The 12,683-nt window shown below is 39.9% G+C and overlaps 2 long non-coding RNA genes across 4 annotated transcripts in view; one reads left to right on the forward strand and one right to left on the reverse strand.

The window, feature by feature from the left end:
* The window catches only part of LOC122681435, a 122,245-nt gene extending 117,796 nt beyond the window's left edge, over nt 1-4,449 (forward strand). Inside the window, exons 4-5 of one of the 2 annotated variants that reach the window (XR_006336967.1) lie at nt 1,305-1,458; nt 3,128-4,449. This is a non-coding gene — a long non-coding RNA (uncharacterized LOC122681435). The remainder of the gene's footprint in view (nt 1-1,304; nt 1,459-3,127) is intronic. The other variant, XR_006336968.1, reaches the window with a different exon arrangement.
* The window catches only part of LOC122681436, a 109,340-nt gene extending 104,745 nt beyond the window's left edge, over nt 1-4,595 (reverse strand). For both annotated transcript variants that reach the window (XR_006336975.1, XR_006336973.1), the window contains exon 1: nt 4,473-4,595. This is a non-coding gene — a long non-coding RNA (uncharacterized LOC122681436). The remainder of the gene's footprint in view (nt 1-4,472) is intronic.
* Between the last annotated feature and the right edge of the window lie 8,088 nt (nt 4,596-12,683).

A 12,683-nucleotide genomic window follows, 5' to 3' on the forward strand; every position in this document is an offset into this window, starting at 1 on the left:
TGGGTTTATTGTTTTGTGAAGACTATATCCGAGGTTGATTGACTGGATATTCTGGGCCTTAGGGGTTCTGATCCAAAGCACTTAGCTAGTGGCTTTGCAGATGCTCTTAGCCAATAAAAGGGTCAGACGTCATGGATGTGATCTCAGCCCTCTGTCATCTTCATTAAGCTTTGTGTGAAGTGATAGGAAGAGTCATACGATCTAGGTGACCCACACACAATGAAATTTAAGGTACAAGATATTTTTAAGCGATTTTTTTCTCCAAGGTGCCACATTAGAAATTTGCTCAGGGAACATCCAAACTTCCATAAGACTGGAAAAATAATAGTGTGGGCAAACATATTCTAAGGGATGATTAGTCAATATTATATCGTGTTATATTGTATCTTAACTGACTGATGTCTGGATAGTTAATGGATGTGAAGTCACATGGCAGGGCTTCAGGTTGAAGCCCCTCACCCCCACGCCCACCACAGTAGAAGGCTTGTAAGAGTTGGAAGCCATTTGACTTTCTAAGCCTGCAAAATAGGGATCAGAATAGCTGGTTTGCCAGGAAGGCAAAGGAAATGAAGTTTGTAACTATGTTTTGCATTCTGTAAAAGTTACATCATTGCTATATGGGCAGTTTTCAGTAGTAATGGTTCTGAGATCTTCACAGATACGCTGCCTCTCTACATTGTACGGCAAGTTCCCAGTCTAATATAATTCTTTTAGAAAAACACTTTATTGATGTATGATTGACATACAAAAATTTGTACATGTTTAATATGTATCCAATTTGATGAGTTTGGAGATAAATATTAACCCATGAAACTATCACCACTATGTACAACAGAAACACCCCCAATAGCACTGAAAGCTTCCTCCTGCCCTAATTATTTATTATTGTTTTTTGTGTGTAACCTAAGCTTTACCCTCTTAGCAAAATCTCAAGTATACAATACAGTATTGTCAACTATAGGCTCTGTGCTTTAAGTAGAAACCTAAGGACTTATCCATCTGTATAACTGAAACTTTCGAATCAAATTCATAGTTGAAAATTTCTTGCCACAAGTATCCCGAAAGTTTTTTACAGCTTAGTTGGAAACTAATCTTCTTTATATGTTAACAGTATCATCATAAAACAAAGGTAATAATATTGCATTCCATGACCCTTTTAGATAAGTTCTGATCATTTCATTAGACATGCAGTTATAAAAGTCACTTGTTATGATTGCATATTTAGATTTTCTTGCCACCGCTTTTTGTACAATGAATACATGAAATTATTCTGAGTCAGTAGAATTGCTTAAAAATCTTGTTAGCACTTATCTTCTAGACATTTAATAGGACAAACTTCAGCAACGCCATCTCTACATGTGGATATGATCTTTTTCCTTTGCTACCAAGCCCTCCTGCTGAGCCAACCACCGTCTCGGGACCTGACCCAGGACTGCGAGCTCCAACACATCAGTGGAGGTATTCCATGGGGCAAGGCACTGGAGATGCACACAGGATGGAAAATTAATCCATCCTGTGGCCAGAGTTGGAACTGCTTAGAAATCCTCCTAACGCCCTAACGACTCTGGTTAAGACAGCCTGGTAGTAGCCGTTCTTAAATGCTTGGTGTGAGCCTGGGTGCCCCAGAATAGCTTTCATCAGGTGGGATAGGGCAGGAGATGGTCACAGTTATTTAAATGTTCAAACAAGCAGATCAGTCACTTAACCAGAGGCGGTGCTGAAAAATGTAACTGCCAGAGAACCAGTTTGTGGTTTGCAAACAGGACAAATGGGTGTGGGCTGAAAATGTGGCATAACCACGCAGGAAGAACTGAAATTGCCAAGCAGGAGGCATAACTACACGCCCTGGTTATGACCTCTTGCCTGGCAGCTCCCTGCAACATAAGCCCATGTCCGTTATCTGTAAGAAAATGAAGATATCTATCTGAAAGTAAAGAAGGGTTTAAGGTGGGACTTCACCTATTAGAGCAGGTCTGAGGGCAGCAAGGCGCGCCAGCAAGGGGAGCCCTGGACCCGGAGGAGACCCCAGGGCTCCTGCCCTAGCTCTGTCACTGACAAGAGCAAATCTTGCAAATGCTCTGGGCCTCAGCATCCTCACTCATGAAATGGGAATAACTGTACCAGCTGCATCTTCCTTGCAGTATTGTGTTGAGGCTCAAGAAAACCATCAACAAGTTTCTAAGAGCTCCTGGTGTTCCCAGAAGTGTAGATCCTGGGGGGGGGGGGGGGCGGCTGGAATGAGGATGAGCAAGAGTATCTGTAGTATTCACAACAGATTTTGGAGGAACTGGGACTCAAACCTGGGAAACAATAGTAAACCGTTGGACAGTATTTGCACAAGGACGCAGTTTCAGAATACAACCTCTAATTCCTCTAAGATTTCACAAGCAAGGAGGGTGTCCATGGAGAGGCACAGCTGAGGTGGATCCTAAATGGTGAAGACAGTCGGGCTGCACAAAAGGAGGGAAGGACAGGTGCTCCTTGTGAGAGGGGCTGCGTCAAGGCTTGGAGGGAATAGCAAGCAGTGTTATTCAAGGAGGCGTGAATCAACTGGCAAAAAGTTCAAGAGTAGGGAGTGAAACAGTGTAGGTAGGATGAGACCAGATTAAAGTAGCAGTGAAACCAGATGGAAGAGGCATTTAGGAAGAAAGAGAAAGTTCCAGGAGAGTTTCAAGCAATAGTTCAAGGAAGATTAGTCTGGCAAGTAATATGCAGGCTGGTTGCAGCTAAGATGGAAAAGAATATGGAAAATTATCTATTAGCCATTCATAGTAGTGGTAATAGAGGAAAATGGAGAGATCAGAAATAAAGGAAAAAACTGAAAAGTGTGGATGACTAGCTGGATGTACAGGATATCCTGGTCCACAATGGCAATAAAGACTGAGACCATTTTGTTTGCTCTGCCTTCTCGGACAGTGGTTTCAAGCCATTATTTCCAGAGTATTGTAAATACAATTGATACATTGATAAGGAAAATTTTTTCTCACTGCCCACAGCTTTCATCACATGGTTCTGTAAGTGGGGTTTTCTTGATTCTTTCCATCTCAGTTTAACATAAACTCCTGCTGCCCAGTTTTGCAATAAATGTTTATTGCTGTGTCCTTTTTATTGCTTTTTCACATTATAGGGGCACCAGAAGGAGACGAGAGGGAGAACAGGCCCAAGACAATATGAGGATATAATTGCTGAAAAGCTCCCTAACCTGGGAAAAGAAATAGTTATCAAAGTCCAGGAAGCAAAGAGCCGCATACAGCCAAAACACATTGTAATCAAAATGATGAAAATTAAATATAAGCAAAAAATACTAAAAGTAGCAAGTGAAAAGCAACAAATAACATACAAGGGAACTCCCATAAGGCTATCTGTTGATTTTTCAGCAGAAACTGCAGACCAAAAGGGAATGGCAATGTAAAGTGATGAAAGGGAAAAAACCTACAACCAAGAATACTCATTTTTTTTAACCTGTGGAACTCGGAAGCAAAGTAGACTTATGTGTAGAATTCATCATTCTTTATCTGAATCTGTACACTATTTGTATGAATTTTAGATACCGGATCCTAGTGGCAAGACGCAATTCCAAACTAGTCCACTAGATGGAAGACAAAAACTACTTTCTCCCCACCCCATTCCAAATAAATGAAAGGTTGGGAAAACTAAGCATTGTGGGTTTACATATTTGTTTGTCTTTAACATCTTATAAGAAAACACAAAGTTTTATAGCAACATCTATCTGCATTGCGCTGAAAAAGTGAGAGAAGGATTTTCAGACTACTGAGACCTGAGTACACAGTTGCCTTTCCCCCCCCCCCTGAAGTTTTTGGTTTGACTTTGTTTGGTTTTGGCCAGGAAGGACACAGTGGAGGGAACAAATAATGAACGTGGTCTTGATAACAGTATGAAGAGAGACGCTATTGATTACAATATAGTACTTATTGATTGATTGGTTGATCTCTGCATGGGAGGGTTGGGGGAATTCGGTAGGAAGGTCACAGTGGTAATCTACAGATGGAAGCGGTGGTCACAAGAAATAACAATGAGATTGTTCCCTTAAGTCACAAAGCAAAATCATCCAAGGCTCTGTGCCACCGTCTCAGCAGTGCCCCGACGCCCCAGGGGTGAGAAACTCCAAGTTGCTTAAGGGAGACATTTAGCTTCCCTTCCTACGCCAGGATAGAACTGCACTTCATCAATTTAGCGGAAAGCAGCTGACGGTGGACTTCACACCTAACTCTAATATACAATTGCTTTGAAAAGTGACCCAGCGAGGATAACTGCCCTGCACGGTTCGACGAGGTCACGGCAGCAGGAGGGTAAGGACCCCAAGAACCGCCGCAGCAGCAGCGGGGGCGCCGGGACCCGGACCCGGACCCGGACCCGGATGCGCCCCGGGAAGCCGGCGGCTCCAGGCGGTAGCGAGGAACGCTTAAGTGCAGGTAACGAAGAGGTTAAGTGCTTTTCTCGTCGCAGCTCACCTTCCCCTGCGGAGGAGCTGCCAGGCCAACCGCAGGCTCCAGCTGCGCTCACGTGGCTTCTCCTTCCAGTTTTCCTCCGGGAAGCACGCGCAGATCTGTGGAGTATTATTACCATATATAGAGAGAAACTGCTAGGCGAAAAAACCCGGAGAAGCCTGAGTCAGTTGCCTTAAGTAGGAGTGACCGGCCGGGGGAGGGGGCGGTTAGGAGGAAACCTGCCCTTCATCACACAGCATTACTAACGGTGTCAGGTCTGCTGATGACTCAGAAGACAGATCAGAAAAGGGAAGTGCTGCAAATGGGCATCTAACTCCAGGAAAGGTTATTAAACAGCTATTAAAAATTCTGGAGAACTAATGACAGACAGACTTTTCTCAACCTTGATTTTTAAAGATGATAAGTTCTAACCTTCTCCCTAGGTGTACTTATTTTTTTTTATTCAAGCAAAACAAAAACTATTAGAAATAGTCCAGTGGATGATCTAAGACGAAATCTCTGTGACTGAAGCATTGCTGCCGGTTAAAAAATAATGCAGTTCACACATGAGGTGTCCTTACTGACCAGAAATGATTATGGACGTGTAACTGCTTTGATGTTTGTGACTTAATTGTTACTGGCAGACTGAAAAATAGAACCACCAAGAATTTTGACCAGAATGGTATCAAAGGGAGGCCGGGGACTTTTGGATGAAAGTCTGGAAAAGAATCAAAAGCTTTTACATCTATTCCTAGCGTTTCCATCTTGCCAGTGTGTGCATAGCTCAGACTACCTCAGTTTTCCGCTCATAAAATGGTCATAGCATCTCTCTCTACTTAGTTTTTAGTACTCTATTAAATTTTTCTGAGATTATGTCCATAATGCTTTCTGAACCTCTTGGAAGCAATAGAGTCTCATTTTTTAAAACTTTTCTCTCACAGCCTATTGTCATCTGATCATCAACATATAGTTTTTCATATAGTTATGTTGATGATCAGACAATAATAAATAATGCCTGTAACTTGGGAAATTTAAACATTACTAAATAACTAGAGTGAGCCTATAGGCTTATTCTTGGATTCCATAAAATTAGCCCCCAAAAGGGCAGAGTATTCTGTGCAAGTCAACTGGGAAAATCACTCTATAATGTTGCTGAGATTAAATAAGCAACATGACAGAGGAAACCAAATAACCACCCACTAAGAGTCTCCTTGTGTAAAGTAATAATTCTGCAGGTTTCCAAATGTATCCCCCCAAATAATGCTTTCCCACTAAATTGATTGTCATTTATTTAATAGAAGGTAACGTTCTCATCCTGGAAAAATCAAGCCGTAGGGAAATGCAAAAAAGAAAAATGTGAATATCCCCTATAGTCTTGCACTCCCCAGAGACCAGAGAGATCAAAACTATCCTGCCTGACCTCTTTCTAAGGATAAACATGTGCACATACACATGCACACACACGGATGGGATCATAATACAGATAATGCTCTGCAAGGGGCTTTCTTCACTTGATTAATTTTATATAACTTTACAGATTAATATGTATAAATCAACCCCATTATTAGTACTGGCTGCAGCTATTGACTGATAGAACTGTTTATCAGTTCTTCCATCTCTGATGAAGCCTTAGGGTTCCCCTCAGTGATGTTTTCAGATTATACAATGTTGCAGTGAACATCTTTAAATTCTTCCATATCCATGATCAAGTATTTCCCCTAATGGTAAATTATAATAAGAGGAATTTCTGTGTCAAAGTCAGGAGGCTTTAAAAATGCTATAGTTTCATTTCTCTCCCTTTCCTCAAAAGCACTCACATATCCACTGTGGACTTACAAAATATTCACAAAATGAAAGTTGAGAGTTATGTTTTATTCAGTGGGAATTTTTAGGACTTTAACCCTGGGAGCCAGCATCTCAAGTAACCCTGAGAGAACTGCTCCGAGGAGGCGAGGGGAGGAGCCAGGTTATACAGAAGTAAGTTTTGCAACAAAGGGCAGCTAATTGGAATATCAAGAGATTATTGTTAATTAAAGAAAACCGCATATCCCAAGTTATGAAAGATGCAAGAGTTGGGGCTCACTGAAATAAATCACTCCTTTATATACACCTCAGCTCTCCGGGGCCAGCATCCCGTGTTTTCACAACCCTGAGCTTCCTCAGGGCTCACATAGGGAGTGGCTGCAGTCTGATGGCTGCTAGACGGCAGGTGCTCTTCTCCTTCCTGGGTGCCCTTTGGGCTCACTAGCTCACGAAGCGCGGTAGCTGCAATTGCCGATGACTGTGACATCCCTTGTTTACTCCTATGGCAGGAAATATTCCATTTCTCAGCACCTACTGAACTGTATGAGGGTCTATTTTCTATTGCTGCTATATTTGCAGCCCAAGCCATTCTTGTTAAGACATGTTGGAAGTCTTACCAGTTTGAGCATCATGGTACTGTGATCAACGACCCCTCCAAAGAATATCAGCTGATCCAGCCAATCAGTTTCTGTTCCCCTGGTTTTCCACAGCAGGCAAACAACAACAGTGCCCACTTTACTAATAGTTACATGGGTACCTGAACGTGGAGTTCTGGAAAACCTCTCCCCAGATGTGGCTTAGACATGACCTGTGGGAGATGCCTTCACTCCCCATTGCCCAAGTCTGAATGGTGGGATTTCCACTTTCCCACAGACCTCAGCAATGATGAGCTTGCATAAGAGAGAGAGTCTGCAGGGCCTCCTGGGACCCAGGAGAAAAGAAAAGGTGGATGAAGTGATGTCAGCCATTAGTTCATATCTTTTAACACCCAGGGCTTGGTCCTTTGGTACAGACAACTCTCCTGGAGGAGAGGCCAGGAAGTGCGTGGTAGAAGGCAGATCCCATGAGGGAATCTGCAAAAAGGCCCCCTCCCCTATGATTTTTTCTTCCCTCTCTTTCTTTTTTTTAAATTGAGGTATATTGACATATGGGCTTCCCTAGTGGCTCAGCAGTAAATGAGCTGCCTGCAATTCAGGAGACTTGTAGGAGACGTGGGTTCGATCCCTGGTCAGGAAGATGCCTTGAAGGAGGGCATGGCTACCCACTCCCGTATTCTTGTCTGGAGAATTCCATGAACGGAGGAGCCTTGCGGGCTACACAGTCCATGGGATCACAAACAGTCGGACACAACTGAGCAACTAAACAACAATATTGACATATAAGATTGTATTAATTTTAGGTATTCAATATAATTTAATATTTGTATTGTGAAGAGACCAGTTAACATCCATCACCACAGGGTTATAATTTTTTTCTAAAGATGAGAGCTTCTAAGATTTTATCCTTCTCTCTTGATTTATCCTTTGTTTTACCAGTTTTTATAATCTTTTTTCTTTATTGACCAGGCAGTTCTACATATTAGTTTAGTTCTACTGGTGGTCACTATTATATTTTACCAAAGACATGTGAGCCCACATTTCTCTCTCAGATTCTAACAGCAATTATAGCAATGTCCTGGACTTCCTATCCCAGTGGGAACCCTTTGCAGGTTTTTATTTTTTCTTCCCGCCCTTCTTCTTTCCTTTCCCCAGGCTTTACTGAATAATCTGTCCAATTTTCCAGACACTGTAATCATTATTTTCTTACAATATGGCTTATTTTTTAAGATTACTTTAATTGCATCACACTTAATTTCTCAGAATTTATTTAGATTTTACTCTCAATTTTATTGGATTTTTACTACTTAGTGTCCTTTCTTATATATCATATCTTTTCCTTTCTTGTAATCTTTACTCTCAGATTTTATTTAACTAAAGTATCTTCATAAGTAATTATCCAAAAAGAGTACATGACTGGTATATTATTACATTCTGATTTTCTGAATATCTATAATTCATAGTTACCATTCTTTCCCTTGTTAACTTATAACTCTAATAAAACCTCACACCCTTCATGGTTCTTGATATTAGAAATGGGCTTTGGAAAATAATGCTGTCATTGTTTGATGAACATTTTCTTTCTTTTTTTTTTTTTTTAATTTTTTATTAGTTGGAGGCTAATTACTTCACAACATTTCAGTGGGTTTTGTCATACATTGATATGAATCAGCCATAGATTTACACGTATTCCCCATCCCGATCCCCCCTCCCACCTCCCTCTCCACCCGATTCCTCTGGGTCTTCCCAGTGCACCAGGCCCGAGCAGTTGTCTCATGCATCCCACCTGGGCTGGTGATCTGTTTCACCATAGATAGTATACATGATGTTCTTTTGAAATATCCCACCCTCACATTCTCCCACATAGTTCAATAGTCTGTTCTGTATTTCTGTGTCTCTTTTTCTGTTTTGCATATAGGGTTATCGTTACCATCTTTCTAAATTCCATATATATGCGTTAGTATGCTGTAATGTTCTTTATCTTTCTGGCTTACTTCACTCTGGATAAGGGGCTCCAGTTTCATCCATCTCATTAGGACTGGTTCAAATGAATTCTTTTTAATGGCTGAGTAATATTCCATGGTGTATATGTACCACAGCTTCCTTATCCATTCGTCTGCTGATGGGCATCTAGGTTGCTTCCATGTCCTGGCTATTATAAACAGTGCTGCAATGAACACTGGGGTGCATGTGTCTCTTTCAGATCTGGTTTCCTCAGTGTGTATGCCCAGAAGTGGGATTGCTGGGTCATATGGCAGTTCTATTTCCAGTTTTTTAAGAAATCTCCACACTGTTTTCCATAGCGGCTGTACTAGCTTGCATTCCCACCAACAGTGTAAGAGGGTTCCCTTTTCTCCACACCCTCTCCAGCATTTATTGCTTGTAGACTTTTGGATAGCAGCCATCCTGACTGGCGTGTAATGGTACCTCATTGTGGTTTTGATTTGCATTTCTCTGATAATGAGTGATGTTGAGCATCTTTTCATGTGTTTGTTAGCCATCTGTATGTCTTCTTTGGAGAAATGTCTGTTTAGTTCTTTGGCCCATTTTTTAATTGGGTCATTTATTTTTCTGGAATTGAGCTTCAGGAGTTGCTTGTATATTTTTGAGATTAATCCTTTGTCTGTTTCTTCATTTGCTATTATTTTCTCCCAATCTGAGGGCTGTCTTTTCACCTTACTTATAGTTTCCTTTGTAGTGCAAAAGCTTTTAAGTTTCATTAGGTCCCATTTGTTTAGTTTTGCTTTCATTTCCAATATTCTGGGAGGTGGGTCATAGAGGATCTTGCTGTGATTTATGTCGGAGAGTGTTTTGCCTATGTTCTCCTCTAGGAGTTTCATAGTTTCTGGTCTTACATTTAGATCTTTAATCCATTTTGAGTTTATTTTTGTGTATGGTGTTAGAAAGTGTTCTAGTTTCATTCTTTTACAAGTGGTTGACCAGTTTTCCCAGCACCACTTGTTTAAGAGGTTGTCTTTTTTCCATTGTATATCCTTGCCTCCTTTGTCAAAGATAAGGTGTCCATAGGTTCGTGGATTTATCTCTGGGCTTTCTATTCTGTTCCATTGATCTCTATTTCTGTCTTTGTGCCAGTACCATACTGTCTTGATGACTGTGGCTTTGTAGTAGAGTCTGAAGTCAGGCAGGTTGATTCCTCCAGTTCCATTCTTCTTTCTCAGGATTACTTTGGCTATTCGAGGTTTTTTGTATTTCCATACAAATTGTGAAATTATTTGTTCTAGTTCTGTGAAAAATACCGTTGGTAGCTTGATAGGGATTGCACTGAATCTATAGACTGCTTTGGGTAGTATAATCATTTTCACAATATTGATTCTTCCAATCCATGAACACGGTATGTTTCTCCATCTGTTTGTGTCCTCTTTGATTTCTTTCATCAGTGTTTTATAGTTTTCTATGTATAGGTCTTTTGTTTCTTTAGGTAGATATACTCTTAAGTATTTTATTCTTTTTGTTGCAGTGGTGAATGGTATTGTTTCTTTAATTTCTCTTTCTGTTTTTTCATTGTTAGTATATAGGAATGCAAGGGATTTCTGTGTGTTAATTTTATATCCTGCAACTTTACTATATTCATTGATTAGCTCTAGTAATTTTCTGGTAGAGTCTTTAGGGTTTTCTATGTAGAGGATCATGTCATCTGCAAACAGTGAGAGTTTCACTTCTTCTTTTCCTATCTGGATTCCTTTTACTTCTTTTTCTGCTCTGATTGCTGTGGCCAAAACTTCCAACACTATGTTGAATAGTAGTGGTGAGAGTGGGGACCCTTGTCTTGTTCCTGATTTCAGGGGAAATGCTTTCAATTTTTCACCATTGAGGGTGATGCTTGCTGTGGGTTTGTCATATATAGCTTTTATTATGTTGAGGTATGTTCCTTCTATTCCTGCTTTTTGGAGAGTTTTAATCATAAATGAGTGTTGAATTTTTGTCAAAGGCTTTCTCTGCATCTATTGAGATAATCATATGGTTTTTATCTTTCAATTTGTTAATGTGGTGTATTACATTGATTGATTTGCGGATATTAAAGAATCCTTGCATTCCTGGGATAAAGCCCACTTGGTCGTGGTGTATGATTTTTTTAATATGTTGTTGGATTCTGTTTGCTAGAATTTTGTTAAGGATTTTTGCATCTATGTTCATCAGTGATATTGGCCTGTAGTTTTCTTTTTTTGTGGCATCTTTGTCTGGTTTTGGAATAAGGGTGATGGTGGCCTCATAGAATGAGTTTGGAAGCTTACCTTCATCTGCAATTTTCTGGAAGAGTTTGAGTAAGATAGGTGTTAGCTCTTCTCTAAATTTTTGGTAGAATTCAGCTGTGAAGCCATCTGGTCCTGGGCTTTTGTTTGCTGGCAGATTTTTGATTACAGTTTCGATTTCCTTGCTTGTGATGGGTCTGTTAAGATCTTCTATTTCTTCCTGGTTCAGTTTTGGAAGGTTATACTTTTCTAAGAATTTGTCCATTTCATCCAAGTTGTCCATTTTATTGGCATAGAGCTGCTGGTAGTAGTCTCTTATGATCCTTTGGATTTCAGTGTTGTCTGTTGTGATCTCTCCATTTTCATTTCTAATTTTGTTAATTTGGTTCTTCTCTCTTTGTTTCTTAATGAGTCTTGCTAATGGTTTGTCAATTTTGTTTATTTTTTCAAAAAACCAGCTTTTAGCTTTGTTGATTTTTGCTATGGTCTCTTTAGTTTCTTTTGCATTTATTTCTGCCCTGATTTTTAAGATTTCTTTCCTTCTGCTAACCCTGGGGTTCTTCATTTCTTCCTTCTCTAATTGCTTTAGGTGTAGAGTTAGGTTATTTTTTTGGTTTTTTCTTGTTTCTTGATATAAGCCTGTAATGCTATGAACCTTCCCCTAAGCACTGCTTTTACAGTGTCCCATAGGTTTTGGGTTGTTGTGTTTTCATTTTCATTCATTTCTATACATATTTTGATTTCTTTTTTGATTTCTTCTATGATTTGTTGGTTATTCAGAAGCGTGTTATTTAGCCTCCATATGTTTGAATTTTTAACAATTTTTTTCCTGTAATTGAGATCTAATCTTACTGCACTGTGGTCAGAAAAGATGACTGGAATGATTTCAATTTTTTTGAATTTTCCAAGACCAGATTTATGGCCCAGGATGTGATCTATTCTGGAGAAGGTTCTGTGTGCACTTGAGAAAAAGGTGAAGTTGATTGTTTTGGGGTGAAATGTCCTATAGATATCAATTAGGTCTAGCTGGTCCATTGTGTCATTTAAGGTTTGTGTTTCCTTGTTAATTTTCTGTTTAGTTGATCTATCCATAGTTGTGAGTGGGGTATTAAAGTCTCCCACTATTATTGTGTTACTATTAATTTCCTCTTTCATACTCGTTAGTGTTTGCTGTACATATTGCGGTGCTCCTATGTTGGGTGCATATATATTTATAATTGTTATATCTTCTTCTTGGATTGATCCTTTGATCATTATGTAGTGTCCTTCTTTGTCTCTTTTCACATCCTTTATTTGAAGGTCTATTTTATCTGATATGAGTATTGCGACTCCTGCTTTCTTTTGGTCTCCGTTTGCATGAAATATTTTTTTCCAGCCCTTCACTTTTAGTCTGTATGTGTCTCGTGTTTTGAGGTGGGTCTCTTGTAGACAGCATATATAGGGGTCTTGTTTTTGTATCCATTCAGCCAATCTTTGTCTTTTGGTTGGGGCATTCAACCCATTTACATTTAGGGTAATTATTGATAGGTGTGGTCCCGTTGCCATTTACTTTGTTGTTTTGGGTTCATGTTTATACAACCTTTCTGCATTTCCTGTCTAGAGAAGATCCTTTAGCATTTGTTGAA

This window comes from Cervus elaphus, chromosome 23, assembly GCF_910594005.1.
Source record: "Cervus elaphus chromosome 23, mCerEla1.1, whole genome shotgun sequence".
NCBI classification, from domain to species: domain Eukaryota; kingdom Metazoa; phylum Chordata; class Mammalia; order Artiodactyla; family Cervidae; genus Cervus; species Cervus elaphus.